This window comes from Ceratotherium simum, chromosome 13, assembly GCF_057802395.1.
Source record: "Ceratotherium simum simum isolate JZ-2026a chromosome 13, ASM5780239v1, whole genome shotgun sequence".
In the NCBI taxonomy this organism is placed as follows: Eukaryota; Metazoa; Chordata; class Mammalia; order Perissodactyla; family Rhinocerotidae; genus Ceratotherium; species Ceratotherium simum.
Window position 1 is genome coordinate 8,851,216 of NC_141912.1, and position 24,851 is coordinate 8,876,066.

Genomic DNA, 24,851 nt, shown 5'->3' on the forward strand with positions numbered 1-24,851 from the left:
TTTCCCTGTCAGGATTCCCCACTCTTTTCAGCATTCATGATTTCCTGGCTTCTCTTTTTCTGTTCACCACAGCAGGAAGATTGGAGCATTTCCATGTATATGTATGCTCCTGCCTCTACTGTGTATGTGGTGGACGCACTTAGACTGAAGGTAAAATTGTAGACAGAGAAACAAAGTTCCGCATAAACCCTCATTCAAACCAGTCTGCACGTCTCCAAAATCTGCCTGCTTATGTTAAGTACTATTCAGGATAGCAACCTTCAGTATAGCAACAGCAATCAGAGTTCAAAATTTTTTTTCTTTGTTTGAGCTACTGTGATTCTGTTCCTTCCAGGCATAGTTCAGATATGAGTTAGGGATGTGAACAGACAGAACTTGGGGATTCTGGCTCCAGCTCTTTCCCTTCTGGGATTTCTCCAACTCTCTTCAATATTCTTAGCATCCAGGTTTTATTTTTCTGGTTCCCCGGTCAGAAAGATTTTGAGGTTTCCCATGTGCATTTGCTGCCACTGCTGCTTGCCCAAGAGATTAAATTTAGCTCCTGAAAGACGGGAATTATTAGTACAGCTCTCTGACTCCCTCCTCCTAGGAAGCATGGATTGTCTGCCAGGATATACCTGCTTCTGTTCATTGTGTGGTACCTTTAGGTAGCTCCTTTTTGTCCAGGATAGTTACTGTCTGCAAGAGGGTTCATCCAGTCGGGTCTAAGTCCAGCATACCTAAATGTGAAAAAAATTCCAGTGGTTTTGAATGGATTTCGCTTACTATTCAGGCTGATTTTTTGTTTTGTTTTTTTTTTGCTATTATTTCTTTGATAATTTCCTTCTCCATTTTTTCTTTCTCTAATTCTGGACATATTATTTAGATACTGGCCTTTCCTGGCTTGGTTTTCTATGGCTCATCCTTTGTCTCAAAATTTCTTTTATTAGTCTTTTGCACTATATTCTTGGGATTTTCTCAATATTATTTTGCAATCTTTTAAGTTTTTATTTTGATCTTTATTATTTTATTTTTTAAAAATGTTGTTCTTTTATTGTTTCTTTTTTCATAACATCCTGTTTTTATTTGTGAATGAAACATCTTCTTGACTCTCCTTGATCATACTAATTAGTGTATTTAAAACTTTTTTTACTTTTCTAAACTATCTTGTTTAATTTTTGGTTTGTCTTTCTATTTACTTTGGTCATTCTCTTTCTTGCTACAGGACTTCTTCCTTGATTTTCCATTCATGTTTTAAATTGAGGCAGTAAAAGAGCTGATTCAGATCTCTGTAAACACGGGCAACATTTGGCCAGTGGTTGGCTTTTATTTAGTGAGCAGATGGGGAACCGGTGGTAAATATGTCTACCGCCCACACCCACTGCTACGGTTCTGTTTAGTTTGTTCAACAACTTCAGAGAAGTGTCTTCTGATTTTTTTGTCTGAGAATAAATTTTGTTCTTCTTGTATTCTATACATCAGGGTAGGTGAGTGGTGGGGTTATTGTAGGAGAAGGAATGTCCATTTTTCTTGAACAGGCCTTTAATTATCTTCTTGTTTCCATCCTTATTTCTCATGCTTGTTCGTGTGTTCTTTCTATTGATTTCAAGATTGGAGCTCCTCAGGATTCTTTCCATGTTATCTCATCTTTTGACGCAGCCCTTTCTATGTTGTGACTTCTATTTCGTTCATACTGTATTCATCTCCTAGAAATTTGTTGCAATTTCTTTTATGTTCTCAACCACATTCTGATTGATTTTTCTGTTATTTATTTATACAATTTTTATTCCTTAAACGATTATTTTCAAAGTTTTTTCTTTTCTTTCTGTATTCTTCCTTTCCTCTTCCTCTCTTCCTCCCTCCCTCTCTTTTCTGTTTCTATTTCATTCTCTCTCTTTCTTTCTTCCTTTATCTCTGTCTGTTTTTCTTTCATTATTTGTGATAGCAAGAGAAGGCAAATTTTCAATTGACCATTTTGAACTATACTGTTTTTGGATTTTAAGTAATATATTCATTATTTCAATGTTTTCTTCTTTCTATAAACTAATGAATATAGATTCAAGTAAATATAATTCTCATTAAAATGGTTTTAAATCTCTTATAATAAAAAGCTTGTATGTTTAGGATAATAAATATTTAAATACAAATTTTAATAGTATTTACTATATTTACTTATAAAAGTATTTTATGATTATTTTAGAAAATACCAAAAATTAACAATGACAATATAATCACTCAAAATCTTATCTTTCAAAGACTAATAGTATGCACATACATAAAATAGTATCACAGTGCACACGTGCTTTTAGAACTTTAACATATAAATAAATATAGAAGACTTTCTAAATTTAATCAATGTGCAATATAACTATTTACATGGTAAAAGGAGGATCTGATATGATGGGTTTATTTACAGATTCAGTAGAATAAATATTGCTCTGCAAAGAAATATATCAGAGAGCTAAATGCAACAGAGAGCACATTGGAATTTGTGGAACCGTTTCCTGACAAATTTTCTCTCTGGAGTGTGTTTTCCTCATCCTTTTCCTTTCTAGGAGAAATCTTTGTTTATAAGTACATAATGTGGACATACTTGAAAATAGATCAGACTAAAGCCTTAAAAAATTTGAGGAAGTTATTTGCATTCTTCTCGTATAAAAGGGAAAATCTAATTTTGAAAGTGTACTCAGAGAAAACTTTTGGATTTATAAGTATTTATAAATGTCTGTAACTTTTGCTTAAGGAAAATCTTTAATCACGATGAATGTCTAGATGAATGTCTAATCCATTGACAAAGTAACTAAATGTACTGTATCTAAATTTTGTTAAGTTCATGATATTATTAACCTTGATGTTGCTACTAGAATAAGATAATGTCTAAAATTACCACTTTTTAGAAAGTAGAAACTATATTGTTATTTTAAGAGCAACTTACTGAGGTCAGAGCTGGGTCTCAAGCTAGGAGCTACAACTCTACAGGATCATATGAGACATAATTAAAAAATTCATTTCTCACCTTGCTATTTCATTTTTCATATGTGTATACTTGTATCTCTTTAATCAGACCAAAGATGTCCTAATTGGTAAATTAACTGTCTTTTTTCCAGTCATTATCTACTTTGTTTTCTGTAGCATACAGACTGTTAACCATGATGTCTTTCATGAAACATTCCTCTTGCTTCCATAGGATTACTTACAATTGGGACTCTCATTGGCTCTGACCTTCTAAGTCTTTGGTTCTTCATTTGACCATATTTACCTCTGTCATCCATCATTTTTCTTTTTTTCTCCTCATTTGGCAAATGGCAATCGTGAGATCCACTGACATAGATTCAACCACCACTGATATGCATATGGTTTATGAATACATATTTCCAGCCTTGACTCTACTTTGAGGTCTGGAAAAGTATTTTCAAATCCTACTGTGCTTCCAAACACATCTCAAATTCAACATAGCTGTAATTGAACTCAGTACTGATTGCCCTCTTTTTGCCTTCTATTTTGGACAACTATATCACCATTCACTCTCACCTAGGTTACAAATAATTGTGTTATCCACTACTTTCCTCCTGGCCTGCAACCTTATATCTAATCAGCATTCAAAACCTGTTGGCTTTAACTCTGAAATGTCTTTCTTTAATTAGTTGCTAAACTGCCCATTTCCATGATAACTCTCCTCACTCACATCTCCTAATTGTTTTCTCTAACTGCTTTTTTGCTGTAATTCATCCTTCTGCTTTTCTGAGAATGTGGATTTGATCATGTTCAGCACGCCTACTCTTCTCCAAAAGCTTCCCAGTTTCATTGCCTACATAAAAAATTCTAAAGTTCTTACCATAACAATCAATTCTGTTTATTTTGGGATTTTAGGCTATTTTCTCATGCTTACTCATTTTCTCCTTCCCTGCTTCAACTACACCAAGCAAAACATCATCACCTAGACAAATATTGTGAAATAAACATTTGGAATTTTCTCACACTGTTTCCTCTATCCGGAATGATCTTCCTCATCTAGGTGAAATCCCACCAACACTTGCAGACCAATTAAAATTCACACTTTGTCAGTTCTTCTCTACAGTTGTAAATTAGTTCACGTCTTGATTGTATCAGCATGTATTACTATATACTACAATGCGGAGGTAGCTGTACACATGTTTGTTTGCCAGCATTAGACTGTCAAGTCTTTTGGACAAGAGCTCTATTGTTTAATATTTGTATTGTTTACAATGACTGTCACATTGTCTTGCGAACACATCGGTTATATTGGCTATGGCTATTTAAAACTGTAACCATCTTGGCCTTGAACTTCTTAATTTGAGAATGTGAGTTAAGCATGAGAAATAGAAGCAGTTGAAAGAATTTTCTTTCTTTTTTGGCATTAGATGTCTAAACGTAAGAGAACATGTGGTACTCTGAGCATTACCACACAGTGGCAGAGAGATGTCTGCCGTCAATTAGACCATGTGCTACGATTTCACATAGAAGACAAATGTAATGAACTGGGGAGGTAATGATGTGAAAGGTTATATATTTTATACTTCATTTATTCACTTTGTGTGTGTGTGTGTGAGGAAAATTAGCCCTAAGCTAACATCCGATGCCAATCCTCCTCTTTTTGTTGAGGAAGATTGGCCCTGGGCTAGCATCTCTGCCAATCTTCCTCCACTTTATATGGGACGCCGCCACAGCATGGCTTGACAAGCGGTGCCTGGGTCCATGCCTGGGATCCGAACCTGCGAATCCCGGGCTGCCAAAGCGGAGCACTCAAACATAACCATTACACCACTGGGCTGGCCCCTCATTTATTCACTTGTTTATTTATTAGTGTATTATTTATATATATTAAAATTAATCAATATTAAGTGTACATTTTGATGAATTTTGGTAATTTGCACAATCACTTAACTACCTCCGTAATCAAGATGTGGAACAGTTCCCTCACCCTACAAAGTATCCCCCTGCCCGTTTGCACTTGATCCCCTTTTCCTACTCTTGATCCCAGGTGAGGACTTATCTTCTTTCTCTCTATATAGTTTTGCCTTTTCTGTAATTTCATATCAATGTGATTCCATAGTATGTAACCTTTCATGTTGGCCTTCTTTCACTTAGCATCATGTTTGTGAAATTCAACCACATTTTTGCATGTATTAATATCATATTCCTTTTTGTTTCTGAATAGTATTCCATGTTATGAAAATGCCACAATTTGGTTATTCATTCACCAGCTGATGATCATTTGGGTGGTTTCCAATTTTTAGCTGTCATGAATAATGATGCTTTGACTCTTCATGTACATGTTTTTGTGTGGACATACACTTTCCCTTGTCTTGGAAAATTTCTGGATTACATGGGAAATTCATACTTAGCTTTACAAAGGACTGTTACATTGTTTTCCAAGGTGGCTACATCATTTTACATTTCAGTAAAAACACGCAGGATATTCAATGACTCCACATTCTCGCCAACAGCCTTTTTATCTTTTGCCAACCTAGTAGGTGTGTATTGTTATTTCATTGTGGTTTTAATTTGTATCTACAGCTCTCTGATGATTGGTGATGTTAAGCATCTTTTCCTGTGCTCACTGGCCATTTTTTAACAGCTTTATTGAAATATAATTCATATACTACACAATTCACCTATTTAAGGAATAATATACTCCATGACTTTTAGTAAGTTCACAGGATTATGTCTAATTTTAGAATATTATCATCTTCTCCAAATTAGCCCCATACTAATTAGTAGTCACACCACATTCCCCTAAACACACACACCCAAGCCTTGGGCAAACATTACTTTCTTTTATTATAGACGTCAGTTCTGGACATTTTATATAAGTGAAATCATACAATATTTATTCTTTGTGACTGACTTCTTTCATTTAGCACAGTGTTTTTTGGGTATAGTATCTGTGTTGAATCATTTATCAATACTTATTTCTTTTTATTGAAGAATAATATTCCAATTCTAGGATATATCACATTATATTTATCCATTCATCAGTCGATAGACATTTGAGTTGCATCCACCTTTGACTAATAATGCTACTATTAACATTTCTGTGCAAGTTTTTGTCTGGATGTATGTCTTTATCTCTTGGTTATATACTTAGAAGTGGAATTGTTGTATCATATAATAATCCTATCTTTAACATTTCGAGAAACTGACAAATTGTTTTCTGAAGCAGCAGCACCATTATACATTTCCAACAGCAATGTATAAGAATTTCAGTTTCTCCACATCCTCACCAACACTTACTATTTTATTTCTGCTTTTGATTATAGTCAATATAACGAATGTGAAGCAATATCTCATTGTGGCTTTGATTTGCATTTCCCTGATGGCTAATGATGTTGAACATCTTTTTATGAGCATATTGGCCATTTGTATACATTCTTTAGAGAATGTCTATTCAAACACTTTGCCCATTTTTAAGAGGCTTATCTTTTTGTTATTGAATTGTAAAAGTTCTTTATAGATTCTAGATACAAGTCCCTTAGCAGATATATGACTTGGAACTATTTTCTCTCAATCTGTGGGGTGTCTTTTCACTTTTTAAAAAATTTTTTCCCAGTTTTATTGAGATATAATTAGCCCATGACATTGTGTAATTTAAGGTATAAAATATAGTGATTTTATATATGTATATATTGCAGAACAATTACCACCTGAAGGTTAGTTAACACATCTGTCACCTTGCATAGTTATAATTCTTTTTTTTTGGTAAAACTTTTAAAATCTACTCTCAACTTTCAAACATGCAATGCAGTATTGTAAACTACAGTCACCATGCTATACATTACCTCCTCAGAAATTATTCATCTTATAACTGGAATCTTGTACCTTTTGACCATCTTTGCCCGTTTACCTTACCCTCCCACGTCTACCCCTGGCAACCACCAACCTGTTCTCCATTTCTGTGAGTTTGGTTTTTTTAGATCACATGTAAAAGTGAGATCATATAGTATTTGTCTTTCTCTATCTGACTTATTTCACTCAGCGTAATGCCCTCAAGGTCCATCCATGTTATATCAAATGGCAGGATTTCCTTCTTTTTCATGGCTGAATAATATTCCATTGTATTTATATACCACATTTTCTTTATCAATTTATCCGTTGATGGACACGATTTTTCCACATCTTGGCTATTGAAAATAATGCTGCAATGAACAAAGTAGTGCAGATATTTTTTCAAGATATTGATTTCATTTCCTTTAGATATATAACCAGAAATGAAATTGATGGATCATATGGTAGTTCAATTTTTAACTTTTTGAGGAACCGCCATACTGTTTTCCACAATTGCTGTACTAATTTACATTCCCACCAACAGTGAACAAGGGTTCCCTTTTCTCCACATCCTCACCAGCACTTATTTCTTTTCTTTTTGATAATAGCCATTCTAACAAGCATGATGGATATCTCATTGTGGTTGTGATTTGCATTTCCTTGTTGATTAGTGATGTTGAGCACCTTTTCATTTACCTGCTGGCCATTTGAATATCTTCTTTGGAAAAATGTCTAATGAGATCCTTTGCCAATTTTTTAATTGAATTTTTTGGATTTTTTTGCTATTGTGTTATATAAGCTATATAATTTCCTTACATATTTTGGATATTAATCCTTTATCAGATACGTGGTTTGCAAATATTTTTCTCCTATTCAAGAAGTTTCCCTTTCATTTTGTTGATCATTTCTTTTGCTGTGTAGAAGCTTTTTATTTGATGTAATCCCACTTGCTTATTTTTGCTTTTGTTGCTTGTACTTTCAGTATCATATCTATAAAATCATTGCCAAGATTAATCTCAAGGAGCTTTTCCTTATGTTTTCTTTTAGGAGTTTTATGGCTTCAGTTCTTACATTTAAGTCTTTAAAGGTTTATTTAGAGTCCATTTTTGTGAGTAGTGTAAGACAGAAGTCCAGTTTCATTCTTTTGCATGTGGATATGCAGTTTTCCCAACACCATTTATTGAGGAGACTATTTTATCTCTATTGAGTATGCTTGTCTCTCTTGTCAAATATTAGTTGACAGTATATGCATGGGCTTATATCTGGGCTCTCAATTCTGTTCCGTTGGTCTAATGTATCTGTCTTTGTGCTGTTACCATTTACCACTTTGGGCATTAGAGTTTGTAATATAGTTTGAAATCAGGAAGTGTAGTGCCTTCAGCTTCGTTCTTTCTCAGGATTGCTTTGGCTACTTGAGGCCTTCTGTGTAAAAAATGCCATTGGAAATTGATAGGGATTGCATTGAATCTATAGATTACTTTGGGTAGTATTGATATTTTAACAATATTAACTCTTTCAACCCATGAACCAGACTATCCTTTCATTTATTTGCATCCTCTTTAATTTCTTTCATCAATAACTTATGGTTTTCAGTGTATTTGTCTTTCACCTCCTTGGCTAAATTTATTCCTAAGTATATTATTCTTTATAATGTTATTATAGATTTAAGAAAATTTCTTTTTCTGATAGATTCTTGTTAGTGTATAGAAACACAATTTTGTGTATTGATTTTGTATCCTGCAACTTTACTGAATTCATTTGTTAGTTCTAATGGTTTTTAGTGGAGTCTTTAGAGTTTTCTGTACATAGGATTATGTCGTCTACAAATAGAGGCAATTTTACTTTTCCCTTTCCAATTTGGATGCATTTTAATTATTTTTTTCTTGCCTATTGCTCTAGCTAGGATTTTCAGCATTTATCTTGTTCCTGATCTTAGAGAAAAAGCTTTCATCCTTTCACCAGTGAGTATGATGTTATCTATGCACTTGTCGTATACGGCCATTATTATGTAGAGGTATGTTTCCTCTATACCCAGTTTGTTGAGTGTCCTAATCATGAATAGATGTAAAATTTTGTCAAGTGCTTTTTCTGCATCTGTTGAGATGATCATATGATTTTTATCTTTCATTCTATTAATGCGATGTTTCACATTTATTGATTTGTGTATGTTTACTCGTCTTTGTATCTCAGGGATGGATCTCAATTGATCATAGAGTATGATCATTTTAATGTGCTGTTGAATTCAGTTTGCAAATATTTTGTTGAGAATTTTTGAATCTATATTCATTAGGGATATTGGCCTGTAATTTTCTTTTCTTATGGTGTCCTTATCTGGCTTTGGTGTCAGGATAATGAGTTTGAGAATGTTCCCTCTTTTTAAATTTTTTGGAAGAGTTTGAGAAGGATTGGAGTTAATTCTTTAAATGTTTGGTAGAATCCACCAAACATTTTTTGGTGGATTTTTTTTGTTGGGAGGCTTTTGATTACTGATTCAATCTCCTTACTTATCATTGATCTGTTCAGATTTTCTATTCCTTTATGTTTTGGTCTTAGTAGATTGTATGTTTCTAGGAATTTATCTTTTTTGTCTAGGTTGTCCAGTTTGTTGCCATGTGGTTGTTTATAGCAGTCCACGATCCTTTTTTATTTCTGAGGTATCAGTTGTAATGTCTTCTCTTTCACTTATAACTTTATTTGTGTCCTCTCAAATTTTTTTCTTTTTTTGGTTAGTATGGCTAATGGTATCTCAATTTTGTTTATCTTTTCAAAGAATCAATTCTTGGTTTTGTTAATCTTTTCTATTTTTTTTTTAATTTTCTATTTCATGTATTACTGCTTTAATCTTTATTATTTTGTTTCTTCTGATAACTTGGGACTTAGTTTGTTCTTTTTCTAGTTCCTTGTTGTGTAAAGTTAGGTTATTTATTTGAAAGCTTTTTTTTAATTGATAAATGTGTGCATTTATCACTATAAACTTCCCTCTTAGACTACTTTGCAAGATCCCATAAGTTTTGGTATGTTGTGTTTCTATTTTCTTTTGTATCAAGATACTTTTTTTATTTCCCTTATGATCTCTTCTTTGATCCACTGGTTGTTCAGAAGTATGTTGTTTAATTTCCATGTATTTGTAAATTTTCTAGCTATCCTCCTGTTATTGATTTCTAGTTTCAATCCACTGTGGTGAGAAAAGATATTGATATAATTTCCATCTTCTGAATTTTTTGAGACTTATTTTGTGGCCTAATATATGATCTATCCTAGAAAATGTTCTATGTGCACTTGAGAAGAATATGTATTCTGCTCCTGTTGGATGGAATGTTCTGTATATATCTGTCAGGACTTTTTGGTCTACAATGTTGTTTAAATCCAGTGTTTCATTATTGATTCTCTGTCTGGATGATCTATCCATTGTTAAAAAGTGTTGAGAGTGGGGTATTAAATTTCCCAACTATTACTGTATTGCTATTTATTGCTCCTTTTAGTTCTGTTGGTATTTGCCTTATATATTTATGTGCTTTGGTGTTGGGTACATAAATATTTACAATTGTTATATCTTCTTGATGAATTGACTCCTTTATCATTTTATAATGACCTTCTCTGTCTCTTTTAACTGTTTTTAACTTAAAGTCTATTTTGTCTGATATAACCTACATCTGCTTTCTTTTAGTTACCTTTTGCTTGAAATGTCTTTTTCCAGGGCCAGCCCCAAGGCTTAGCGGTTAAATGCGCGCCCTTCACTACTGGCGGCCCCGGTTTGGATCCCGGGTGTGCACCAACGCATTGCTTGTCCGGCCATGCTGGGGTGGCATCCCACATACAGCAATAAGAGGGATGTGCAACTATGACATGCAGCTATCTACTGGGGCTTTGGGGAGAAAAAGGGAAAAAAAGGAGGAGGATTGGCAATAAATGTTAGCTCAAGTCTGGTCTTCCTCAGCAAAAAGAGGAGGATTGGCATGGATGTTAGCTCGGGGCTGATCTTCCTCGAAGAAATGAACAAAAAAAAATCTCTCTCCATCTCTTCACTGTCAGTCTCTGTGTGTCCCTAAAGCTAAAATGATTCTCTTATAGGCAGCATTCTGTTGGATCTTATTGTTTTAATTAATCCAGCCATTCCATGTCTTTTGATTGGAAAAATTAATACATTTAAATGTAAAGTAATTATTGATAGATAAGGACTTACTGCTGCCATTTTGTTGATTGTTTTCTAACTGCTTTGCACATCCTTTTTTCCTTGCTTCTTATCTTGCTGTCTTCCTTTGTGATCTGATGACTTTCTGTGGTGGTATGCTTTAACTTCTTTATCATAATCTTTTGTGTATCTACTACAGGATTTTCCTTGGTGTTTACCATAAGACATACATAAAATATCTTATAATATCCTATTTTAAGCTGATAAGCACATTGCTTCAAAAGCATAGAAACTTCATCTTTTACTTCCTCTCCTCATATTTTAGGTTATTTATGTTACAGTTTACATATTTTTTTTATGTATCCAGTAACAAATTAGTGGAGTTATGGTTATTTTTAATTTGTTTTTTGACTTTTAATCTAGAGTCGTAAGTCAGTTACCCACCACCATTATAATTTTAGAGAATCTGACTTTGACTATTTACCATTTTCCAGTGAGTATTACACATTCCTATGTTTTTGCAATGTTAATTAGTTCCTTTTATTTATGTTTGAAGAATGTCTTTTGGCATTTCTTATAAGGTAGGCCTAGTGGTGGTGAATTCTATCAAGTTTTTTTCTTGGAGAAAGTCTTTATCTTTCCTTCATTAATGAAAGACAACTTTGGAAGGTATAAGTATTCTTGGTTGATGACTTTTTCTTTCAGTATTTTGACTATATTATCCCACTCTCTCCTTGCCTGCGAAGACTCTATGTAGAAATCCACCCATAGTGTCATGGGTGTTCCTTTATATGTGATGAGTCACTTTTCTCTTGCTGCTTTCAAAATTCTCTCTTTGTCTTTGACTTTTGACATTTTAATTATAAGGTGTCTCAGTGTGGTCCTTTTCAGTTTCAACTTATTTGGGGCCCTTTGGGCCTCATGATCTGGATGTCCATTTATCTCCTCATATTTGGTAAATTTTCAGCCGTTATTGTTTTCAATAGACTTTCTGTCTGTTTCTCTTTCTCTTCTACTTTTGAGATTACCATAATGTATATAGTAGCCCCCCTTATCTGTGGGGGATATGTTCCAAGACCCCCAGTGGATGATTGAAACTATGGATATTACCAAACCCTATATATACTATATTTTTTCTTATACATACATACCTATGATAAATTTTAATTATAAATTAGGCACAATAAGAGATTAGCAACAATAACTAATAATAAAATAGAATAATTATAATAATATACTATAATAAAAGTAATGTGAATGTAGTCTCTTTCAAAATATCTTATACAAATTTAATGCTTTTTCATCTTAACTAAGCACTTATCAAGCACTGTGGCTGTAACTTTTGCAGTTTGAGTTATGACAGCAAAACTAGCACAGATTTCTTTTTCCTTCTTCATGATTTCACAGATAGAAGATTCATTCTTACCATAGATCTTAGCAACCTTGGCATACAGTTTTTTTCCTGTCCTCATTGAGTTTAGAACTTTTACCTTTTCACCTAAAGAAAGCACTATATAGCTTCTCTTTGGCATATCTAAATTGCCAGCATCACTACTCTTACAATTTGGGGCCATTATTAAGTAAAATAAGGGTTACTTGAACACAAGCACTGCAATACAGCGACAGTCAATATGATAACTGAGACAACTACTAAGTGACTAACAGGCAGGTGGTGTATATGGTGTGAATATACTAGACAAAGGGCTGATTCACATCCCAGACAGGATGGAGTGGGATGACACATGATTTCATCATGGTACTCAGAATGGCATGCAATTTAAAACCTATAAATTGTTTATTTCTGGAATTTTCCATTTAATATTTTTGGACCATGGTTGACTGCAAATAACTAAAATTGTGGTAAGCAAAACCATGAATAAGAGGGGACTAGTGTATATTTTGTTTTATTGATGATGTCCCATTAGGTCCTGCTGGATTTCTTCACTGTTTTTCACTCTTTTTTCTTTTTGCTTCTCTGATTGAATAATTTCATATGATCTATCTGCTAGTTCACTGTTTCTTCCGATTGATGTTTGATATTGAAGCCCACTATTGAATTTGTCAATTCAGTCATTGTATTCTTCAGTTCTAGGGTTTCTATTTGGCTTTTTTGATGTTTTCTATTTCTTTGTTAAACTCATTTTGCTCAGATTGTTTTCCTAATTTTATTTAGTCATATGTCTATGTATTCTTGTAGTTCACTGAACTTCTTTAAGAGGATTATTCTAAATTCTTTGTCAGTTCATAGCTACCCATTTCTTTAGGGTCAGTTATTAGAGCTTTATTAGTTTCCTTTCATGGTGTCATATTTACCTGATTCTTCATGATCCTTGATTCCTTGCATTCTTTTTCTTTTTTTTTTTTTTTTGTGAGAAAGATCAGCCCTGAGCTAACATCCGTGCTAATCCTCCTCTTTTTGCTGAGGAAGACCGGCTCTGACCTAACATCTATTGCCAATCCTCCTCCTTTATTTTTTCCCCTGAAGCCCCAGTAGATAGTTGTATGTCGTAGTTGCACATCCTTCTAGTTGCTGTATGTGGGTTGTGGCCTCAGCATGGCCGGAGAAGCGGTGCGTCGGTGCGCGCCCGGATCCAAACCCGGCCGCCAGTAGCGGAGCGCGCGCACTCAACCGCAAAGCCACGGGGCCGGCCCGATTACTTGCATTATTATTTGCACATTTGAGTAAGTGATGTCCTCTTATAGACTTTACAGATTTGCTTCAGCAGGGATATTCTTTCACCAGTCAGCTCAGCTTGGGGTTCTGGACAGCTTAGTTGGTAGCATACTCGGCCAGATGGGGCTTGCATTCGGGTCTCTATTTGGGTAAAGCCATGCCCATGCTTTGAGGTCAGAGGGTGCTGCTGGCTGGGCTCCACTTTTGGGTGGGCCTGCTTTCTGGGCTTCAAGTGGACTTCTTTATTAGGTGGGGCTAATGGCTGTGCTGTATGGTCAAGTAGGGCCACCAATCGGCTCTGGATTCACCTTGGGTTGAGCAAGATCACTGGCTGTATATTTTGGCAGGGTGGTGCCACTGGTAGAACTCCTCATTTGGGCAGGGCTATGGGCTTGGCTCTGCAATCTCTGCTGGTCAGGTAGAATTTCAGGCTGTGATGCCCAACTTTATGGTGCCTCTGGCTGGACTCTGTTCAGGTGGGGCTGCAGCCTGGGCTTTGTGTTTGGACAGGGTCTCAGGCTGTGCTCTGTGATCAGGCAAAGATGTAGATTGTGCCTCAAAGTTGGGAAGGGCTGAAGGCTGGACTTCATGATCAGCAGGCTGCTGGCTGTGCTCCGCTATTGGGCAAGATGGCTGTTGTTTGGTCAGAAGGGGCCTCCAGCTGTAATCTGCAGTTGGGTGGAGCTAAAGACTGTTCTGTAGTTGGGTGTGGTTGCTATCTGACTCCCGCATATGGCGGGGCCACAGGCTATGCTCCACAATTAGACTGGGTCATGGGCTGACCTCCCTGGCTGGGTGAGGCCACAAGCTGCAGTAACCAATTGGGCAAGGCAGTAGGCTGGTTTCTGTGGGTGATCAGTACTATTGGCTGGTTTCCAAGGCTGTCCAGAGTCACTGTTAAGACTCCCTGGCTATGCAGGGCCAAAGGCTACACTTCACATTTGGGTAGGACAGCTGGCTTGGTTCCTTGTCCAAGCTTGGCTGTAGGATGGGCTCTTCAGCTGCCTGGATTCTCTGGTCAGTCTTTCTGATCAAGCGGTACTAGAGGCTAAACTCAGCAGTTGAGTGGGGCTTCGAATTTGCTTCCCTGCCTGTGCAGGGCTGTAGAGTAAGCTCCATGGCCAGTACTAACCATTGGTGGGGGGCTTGAATCAGGCAGAACTGCCCACTGAGCTCCCTAGCCAAATGCAGCCACTAGCTTGTCTCTGCAGATGGGCAGAACCACTGGCCGAGCTCTCCGGTTGAGCACAATTGTGAGGAGGAATGCAATCTGCCAAGACCTTACAGCAGGGCTGTAAGCCCTGCTCCCCTTCTCTTTTTCTATCTTATCATTAGTGGTCAAGTCTGCTAGATCTGCCTGTGAGGCAAGACCCAAGTGGCTCTCCTAGGAAGTGTCTTGTAATGCTGGGGGAGCTGGATGTCTACCTTGGGCTCTTTTTTTTTTCCCCTGCTGAAGAAACCTCAGGCCCAGGGGGCCCTCTGGGTGCTACACTTTGCTGGCCTGGGGGAGAGGCAATGCAGTCAGAGTTTAGCCTCTCTTGTTATCATTCTAATGCGGTCCTTCTTGGTCTCTGTGTTCCAGGGGGATGCTTGAGACTCACCACCGGGGTCCTGGGATTTTTGAAATGGTGTCTTATCTATGGATAGTTGCTCGTAGGTCTTCATGTGAGGGGCATTAATGTCAGGGACAAACTATGTCACCAACTGTTTTATTTTTTATCGAGATATAATTGACTATGTCACCATCTTGATGACATCACTCCACCTTTTCACTTTCTTGACAGTATCATTTGCATAACAAAAGTTTTTAATTTTGATGTCATTCAGGTTATCTATGTTTTGTTTTGTCTCTTGGGCTTTTGATGTCATGTTTAAGAAATTATTTCCTCAGCAAAAGTCACAAAAATTTAAGTTTACTTATAAGAGTTTTATAGAACTAGATCTTACATTTAGGTCTCTGATCCATTTTAAATTAATTTTTTTGTATGATGCGAGATAGCTATTCAACTTCACTCTTCGACGTGTGGATTTCCTGTTGTTCAAGCACCATTTGTCGAGACTATTCTTTCTCCATTGTATTGTATTGGCACCATTGAGAAAAATAAATTTACCCTAATTGTGTCGGTTTATTTCTGCACTCTCAATTCTCTTCCTTTACACTGGTAACATGCAGTGTTGATTACTGTAATTTTGTAGTACATTTTGAAATCAGAAAGTGTGAGTCCACTGAATTGTTCTGTATCAAGATAATTTTAGCTATTCTAGGCCACATATGAGGATTGGGATCAGCCTGTCAATTTCTACAAAAGAAAAAAAAAAGTGGCTAGGATTTTGATAGGGATTCCATTGAATCTGTGGATCAGTTGGGGATATTTCCATCTTAATGCTGTTACATATTCTTTTTTGTTTTTTAACGTAAAATTTTTATTTTTGGGTGGAAGATTGGCCCTGAGCTAACATCTGTTGCCAATCTTCCTCCTTTTTTCCTTTTTTCTCCCCAAAGCCCCATAGATAGTTGCATGTCATAGTAGTACATCCTTCTAGTTGCTCTATGTGGGATGCTGCCTCAGCATGGCGTGACGAGCGGTGAGTAGGTCCCTGCCCAGGGGTCGAACTGGCGAACCCTGGGCCGCCGAAGCAGAGCACACAAACTTAACCACTACACCACTGGGCCCGCCCCAGTATTACATATTCTGATCCATAAACATTGGATGTCTTTCCACTTATTTAGATCTTTTAAAATTTATTTCAACAATATTTTGCAGTTTTCAATGTTCAAATCTTTAACTACTTTTGTTAAATTTAAAGATTTTATTTATTTATTTTCCCCCCAAAGCCCCATTAGATAGTTGTATGTCATAGCTGCACATCCTTCTAGTCGCTGTATGTGGGACGCGGCCTCAGCATAGCGGGAGAAGCAGTGTGTCGACGGTGCGCGCGGGGGATCTGAACCTGGGCCGCCAGCAACGGAGTGCGAGCACTTAACCACTAAGCCATGGGGCCGGCCCTACTTTTGTTAAATTTATATGTTTCATTTTTTAAATACTATTGTGAATGAAATTATTTTCTTAATTTTATTTTTGGATTGTTCATTGCTATTGCATAGAAATACAATTGATTTTGTATATTGATTATATCTCTGGCAACTTTGCTGTGCTCATATATTAGTTCTAATAGGTTTTTAGGAGGGTTCTTTAGGATCAGAAATAGTTTTATTTTTTCTTTTCCAATCTGCATGCCTTTTATTTCTTTTTCCTGTCTAATTGTCCTGGCTGGAGCTTCCAGTACAATTTTGAATAGACATGGTTGGAGCAGACATCCTTTTGTTATTTCTGATCTTAAAAGGAAAGCATTCAGTCTTACACTAGCCAGTATGATGTTAGCTGTGAATTTGTGTAGATGTCTTTTATCTGGTTGAAGATGTTTCTATCTATCCCTAGTTTGTTGAATGTTTTTTTGTCATGAAAGTCTTTTGGATTCTGTTAAATTATTTTTCTGAATCAATTTGGATCATCATATGTATTTACCTTTTATTCTATTACTATGGTGTATTACATTAATTGATTATTGGTGTTAATCCAATGTTGCATTCTTGGGATAAATCCTCCTTGGTCAAGATGTATTATCATTTTTATGTGTCACTGGGTTTCATTTGCTAATATATTTTTGAGGTTTTTTTTGCATCTATGTTCATGGGAGATATTGATTTGTAGCTTTTCCCTTTCTTGTGATATCTTTATCTGGTTTGGTATTAGGCTATTACTGACCTCATAGAATAAGTTAGGAAGTGTTTCTTCTGCTCGTATTTTGTCAGAGATTATAGAGGTATCATTTCTTCTTTAAATGTTTGGTAGAATTTACCAGTGAAACCATCAAAGTCTGGTGATTTCTTTTATGGAAAGTTATTAATAATTGATTTAATTTCTTTAATATGTATAATCCTCTTCAGATAAGCTATTTTACATTGTCTGTGTCTTGGTAGTTATAGTCTTTAAAGATATTGGTCCATTTCATCTAAGTTATTAAATGTTGAGGTATAGAGTTGATCTTAGTATTCTTTTATTATCCTTTTGGTGTTTATGCGATCTGCAGTGTTGGCCCCTATTTCATTTCTCATATTGGTAATTTGTGTCTTCTCTCTCTTTTTCTTGCTTAGCCTGACTAGAAGTTTATCCAATTTATGGATTTTTTTAAAGAACCAGCTTTCATTTTCATTGATTTTTTCTATTGTTTTTGTTCTTTCAATTTCATTGATTTCTGCTCTAATTTTTACTATGTATTTTCTTTTGCATGCTTTAAGTTTAAATTTTTATTTTTCCTCTTACTTTCAAAGGGAGAACTTAGGTAATTGATTTTATCTCTTTGTTCTTTTCTAATGTATGCATTCAATACTATAAATTTCCCTCTAAGAACTGCTTTTGTTTCATCCTATACATTTGATAAGTTGTATTTTTATTTTCATTTATTTCAAAATATTTTTAAATTTTTCTTGAGACTGTGATCTATGTATTATTTAGAAGTATGTTGTTGCTTCTCCAAATATTTTGGGATTTTCCAACTATCTTTTTGTTAGTGATTTCTACTTTAATTTCTTTGTGGTCTGAAAACATACTTTCTATGATTTCTAGTCTTTTAATTTTGTTAAGGTGTGTTTTATAGCTCATGATGTTCTTTATCTTGGTGAATGTTCCATGCAAGCTTGAGAGGAATGTATAGTCTGCTGTTGTTGTATGGATTATTCTATAAATAATTTAGAATAAGTTGATTTATAGTGCTATTCAGGTCAACTATTCTTACTGATTGTCTATGTGCTTAATTTCTCAGTTGCTAAAACAGGGATCTCCAACGGTAATATTGTCTCTTTGTCTATTTCTTTTTTCAGTTCTACTGGCATTTGCCACACATATTTTGATGCTCTGCTGTTAGGTGCTTACACATTAAAGACTTCTGTATTTTAGGGGAGAACTGATCCCTTCATCGTTATGTAAGGCACCTATTTATCCCTTGTAACTTTCCTTGCTCTGAAATCTGTTTTGTATGAAATTAATATCCTACTTTAGCATTCTTTTGATTAGTGTGAGCATAGTATATAATTCTCATTTCCTTTTTTTTAATCTGCATCTTTATATTTAAAATGGGTACACAACATATAGTTCACTCTTGTTTTTCTTTCTATCCATCTGACAAACTCTGTCTTTTAATTGATGTATTTAGACCATTCACATGTAAAGTTGATATAGTTAAATTAATATCTATGTTTAGAAGTTTTTTCTATTTGTTGCATTTGTTCTTTGTTTCTTCCTCCCTCTTTTTACTACCTTGTATGGTTTTAATCGAGCATTTTATATAATTCCATTTTACTTTCTCTCTCAGCATATCATTACGCTTCCTTTAAAAAAACTTTTAGTAGCTTCCCTAGAGTTTGCAATATATATTTTTAAATAATCTACTTATATTTTCAAATAATGCTATGCTTCATGTATAGTAAAGGTACCTCGTAACAGAGTTTTCCCAATTCATACCTCTTTTCTTTCATGTGTCATTCATTTTACATCAATCAGTAGCTCAGCTGAGCTGAGAGAGAGCTGAGCTGCCAGATGTTGAGTAGCCAATTAAAGCAACAAGCCAAAGACAAATGAGTTAAGCCTTTAATTACTTACTGAGATGAAATAAGCAAGAGGCTAAAACTGCAGGAAGTTCCAACCAGCTCTGTTCCATTTTCTCCATGAAATAGCAAGCAGTTGAAGGTCATGTGGACCAATGCAGAAGTGGGATTCATCTCACCATTTAGGGAGCCTTGAACAAAAGGCTCTGGAAGTGTTATGGATCCTGGGGTTGGGAAAAGAGTGAAGGGGAAGGGCTAGGAGTGGAAAAGACCTGAGTCACAGTAGGGGAAAGTGTCTTCAAGGTCGCCCCTTCCTTCCCTCCCTCATTAAGAGGCCTCAGTAGAGGTGCTTGAAGAAGATCTTGACTTAAGGTATCAGATAAAAAGACCTAGGAATGAAAGCACTGGGGCTAGGAAAGCACATATGCAAAAAGCATGACCAGCCAGAGGGGCCTGAGTCCTTGACTGCAACTCCCTTCAGAGACTGTGATGCATTGGCTGTACACCAAGTCTGGTGTGGGGAGGGCAACTGACCCCTTCAAGGCCTGCCAGGTAAATTCTTTGTGATTTCCTATGACCAGACCTGGAAAATCACACATGGGTTTTCAACCACAGCCAGACTCCTCAATATTCATTTGCTATAATCACCCAATATATTGTGGTGTTATACACTTTAAACAGTTAACTTTTATAAGAATAAAAAAGTATTTTATTTTAGCTTTATTTATTCATTCTACAACATTCTTTCTTTCTTTACATAACGTTGAGTTTCTGACCTATATCATTTTCCTTCTCCCTGAATAACTTAACATTTCCTGCACGGCCATTCTGCTGCTGCTAAGTTCTTCCAGATTTTGTTTATCTCACAGAGTCTTTATTTTTCCTGTATTTTGAAAGATAATTTTGTTGAATATAGAATTCTATGTTTATGAGTTTTTTTTTATTTTAATACCTCAAATATTTCACTCCACTCTGTTCTTGCTTGCATGGTTTCTGAGAAGTCTGCTGTAAGTTTTCTTTATTTGCCCCTCTACAAGCACAGTGGTTTTTTCCCTTGGCTTCTTTCAAAGTTTTCTCTTTGTCTTTTGTTTTTTATAATTTGAATATGATATGCCCAGGTGTAGATTTTTTGTTATTTATCCTGCTGATTGTTTTCTAATATTCCTGGACCTGTACTTTGGTGTCTGTCAGTAATTTTGAACAACTCTTGGATATTATTACTTGAAATATTTCTTCTGCTCTCCCATCTTTCCTCTCTTTCTGGTATTCCAATTATACATATGTTATATCTTTTAAAATTTTCCCACAGTTTTTGCATCTTAAATTCTGTGTTGTTTTTTTTTTCCATTTTATTTCTTCTTTGCATTTCAGTTTGTGAAGTTTTCATTGACCTTCTATCAAGCTAGGTGGTTCCTTGGCCATGTCCAGTCTGCCAATGATCCATAGAAGTCATTCTTCATTTCTTTTAGTGTTTTTCGCATTTCTCTTTAATTCTCAGAGTTTCCACATTTCTAACTACATTACCCATTTGTTTATGCATAATGTCCATTTTTTCCATTAGTGCCCCTAATATATTAATTATAGTTATTTAAAATTTCTTGTCTGATAATTCCAAAATATGTGTCAAATCTTGGTCTGGTTCTTATGTTTGCTTTGCATCTTCAGTATGTGTTTTTTTCTTGTCTTAAGCATGCCTTGTAATTTTTTTTTAAAGCCAGAAATGATGTAACAAATAATAGGAACTGAGGTAAATAGGGCTTTAGTATGAGATTTTATGTTAATCTGGCTAGGTATTGGGCTGTGTTTTATGTTTAGTGTGAGTGGCAGGGGCTTCAAATTCTCCTAGTATCCTTGTCATTGTCACTCCTGTTTCCTTGGCTTCTTCTCTAAGTAATCCTGCTCAGATCAAGCCTGTGTCTTACAGCTCTTTCCACTGCAATGCTCTGCTGTTATACTGAAGCTCTGTCGATGTGGTGGGCAGGTGTCGGGGAGGAAAGCCATTCTATATGGCTTTTAATCTCAGTCTTTTAGTGGCCAAATCTCAGTCTTTTAGTGGGCCTCTGTCCCTGGGCTGTGACCTCCACTCATGATTCTTAGCTTTTCATCCCTTAGATGAGACAGGAAAGGTAGAGGGGACTGGAGTCACAGAAATGCCTTTCCTCCGTGTGGAATGTGGCTCAGGTAAAGATTTTTTTGCTGGAAAGTAGGTCCTTGTTATGGAGAACACTGGGTATATTTCATAAAGTTTACTCTCTCTCAACTTCTGCCAGAGCCATGAGAAGTTTTTCTTGGCTCTTCAGCTTGAGAATTTGGTGGGGTTCCTAGAGGTCAAAACCACAAATGAGTTTAGGCCCCTCTAAGTCTTCAGCTCCCAGGAATTCCTCTCAAGTGAATCTGAACTCTGCCCCTGGCAATTTGTAAAAATTACCTTATGACTGTTTCTACCCGTTTACAGCTCCAGCAATTTCTCTTCCAGGGAAGCTTATCCTGGCTGTGTTGCTTTTGCTTCACTTGTCTCTTGATTTTTGGGTGGCAGTTTTCCCTGTGACCCTTGTTATTCTGAGAGACACAGAAAAATTGCTGATTTTGTTATTACAGACTTTTCTTGTTGTAAAAACAGGAATAATGACTTTCAAGCTCTTTACATATTAGAATTGAAGCTGGAAATCCCAGTCATGTCTTTTCACTTCTCCAATTCTGAAACTCTCATTATATGCACATTTGACTGTTTGCTATTGTCCCACAGCACTTAGGGAAAATGTATTTTCATTTCACTTGAATATTTATGTTTTTATTTCACTTTCATCTTTATATTTTTATTTCACTTTTTTTACATCCATTTAGATATTTTCTATTGACCTATTTTTTAAGTTCACTGATTTTTTCCTTTTCTGTCTAGCCTACTAATAAAACTATAAGAGGAATTCTTCATATTTAATATTTTATTTTTCATTTCTTGCATTTCCATTTGACTCTCTTGTTATAGAGTTTTCATCTCCCTGTGAAATTTCCTATCTTGTTATAAACATTCTCATATGTAAGATGTAGTGTGAAAATTACCTGAAGCAGAGTCCATCGTTAAAAGGGATTTGTTAGGAGTGCATAATCATCATAACTTATTTCTTTTTAAAAATAGTATAATTAAAGATTTAGTCTTTTAATTAATTTACTAGTAAAACTTTTTTAAAAACTAAGTAATAATTATAAATAAAATTAACATTGAACTAGACTCATAGAAGTGGGTAGACAACATTTTATAAAACCTTTGGATGGACAAAAACTATGTGTCTGCTCAAACATTTTTCAGGGAAAACTGGTCATTTCTGTTCAGTAGAGACAGATTTTTATAGCAAAGAAATGGTGAAAATTTTCTGCCTTTGAGGCAATTGTAAAAATGCTTTAATGTGCCTCAGCTGGAAATTTCTATGTTTTGCCAAATTAAATCATTTTCTCCCTGCAAAAAGTATCTTTCATCTTGGAAAGGGTCTGAGAATAGAGTATATTTGAAAACTACACAAAACATTTTAAAGTTTTCACTGTTTGGCATGAAAATGCTGATTTTTTATCTCTGCTTTAGCTACCAATGTGAGAATTGCTACAAATGAAAAAAAGCAAAAAAAAAAAATTATGCATCATAGGTTGTGGGAGGGACCTTTAACTTGTAATAGGGAATGGTTGATTATGTCTCTGTCCTGAAAACTTTTAAAGCAAGTTTCTCTTTCTTTCTTCCTCTGTTGGAATTAAAAAAAAAAAAAAAAAAGAAGGAAGGATTTCTAGAATAACATCTATTGAAGATTTAACTTAACTGGATTTTAATTATGATTCATTTTCTACTTAACCAAATAAAATCATACTTACTACTTTTCTACTTAACCAAATAAAATCATACTTACTACTAAGTGTCTAATGGGTTTATATGTGATTGCATTCCTTTCCAGATATTTTTCTGATTTATTCTAAAATTAATAATCTAATATTTTAAGATTAATTACAAAACTCAAAATTATTTTTTTCTGATACTATTATAATTTAATAATAGATATTTTGAAAGCTTTTAAAGATTGTATCCTGACCACTAACACACCTATTAGAATGGTTAAAATCTGGGACACTGACAGCACCAAATGCTGGGGAGGATGTGGAGCCACAGGAACTCTCACTCACTGCTCGTGGGACTGTAAAATGACACAGCCACTTTGGCAGACAGTTTGGTAGTTCATTACAAAACTAAGCGTACTCTTACCATACAACCAGTAATTGCGCTCCTTGGTATTTGCCCAAAGGTGTTGAAAACTTATATCCACAGAAAAACCTGTACAAGATGTCTATAGCAGCTTTATTCATAATGCCAAAACTTAGAAGCACCAAGATATCCTTCAGTAGGTGAATAGATAAATAAACTGTGGCACATCCAGACAATAGAATATTACTCAGTGCTAAAATAAATTTCTCAAGCCGTGAAAAGATATGGAGGAAATGTGAATGTATATTACTAAGTGAAAGAAGCCAATCTGAAGCAGTTACATACTCTATGATTCCAACTCTATGACATCGTGGAAAAGGCAAAACTATGGGGGCAGTAAAAAGATCAGCAGTTGCCGGGAGTGGAGGGTCAAAGAGGAATGACTAGGTAAAGCATAGAAGATTTTTAGGGCAGCAAAAATATTCTGTATGATACCATAATGATGGATACACGTCATTATACACTTGTCCAAACTCATAGAATGTACAACGCGAAGAGTGAACATGTAGTCATAATGTAATCTGTGGACTTTGAATGATTATGATGCGTCAGTGTAAGTTCAGATCCTTCATTGTAACAAATGTACCACTCTGGTGGGGAATGTTGCTGAGGAGCTGTGCAATGTGGGGCAGGGTGGATATAGGAAATCTCTGTAACTACAGCTCAATATTGCTGAGAACTTAAAACTACTCTAAAAAAATAAGGTCTTAAAAATAAAAGATTGTATCTTGCTCTTACGTAAACAGTTTTCAGTGGCATATCCGGTGTATTTGAAGGTGGTCATTCCTACTCAGTAGAGATGGATTTTTTTATAGTTAAAAAAAATGACAAAAATGCTGACTCCAATAAGGGAAGTCACGTCATTGTCAGAGTCTTAATAGTGTCTCTAAGGAGGCAGGGCAAAGGCAGACATTTCATGAGTTTTGAGGGTCTGGTGTAAGGTGGGCTTTTCAATGTGTAGGCCCGATTATGGTTAGGTGAGAGTTATAACATAATAATTTAGAGTGGTAGACATAACAGACATGAGCATTCTGAGGATTCTTGGAAACTAAACAGTGTCTTGGTGTTTTTTAAAGAACATTTTTTCTTATCCATATCACAAAAGCAAATACAAATACATTAAGAGCTTCATTACAAATTAAATTAGGATCTCTCACCAGTCACCAATTGTATTTTAAACAAATGGAATCTATTGACCATCAAGAAGAGGTTTTTAAAAACCCGCCAGTGAGCTAAAAGAGTAATTTACATTTTCAGTCTCTTTTTACATACCACATATATATTTTTACTTATCAAGCAGTTAAGGGCATTACCATAATACAAATTCTCATCAAAATATTTACAAAAGTAATGAGATATCTATTCACGGTTCTTAATGAAAAAGACAAAATACCTCTTGGCCTGGGGATATCTCTACCTTGTACTTTGATAT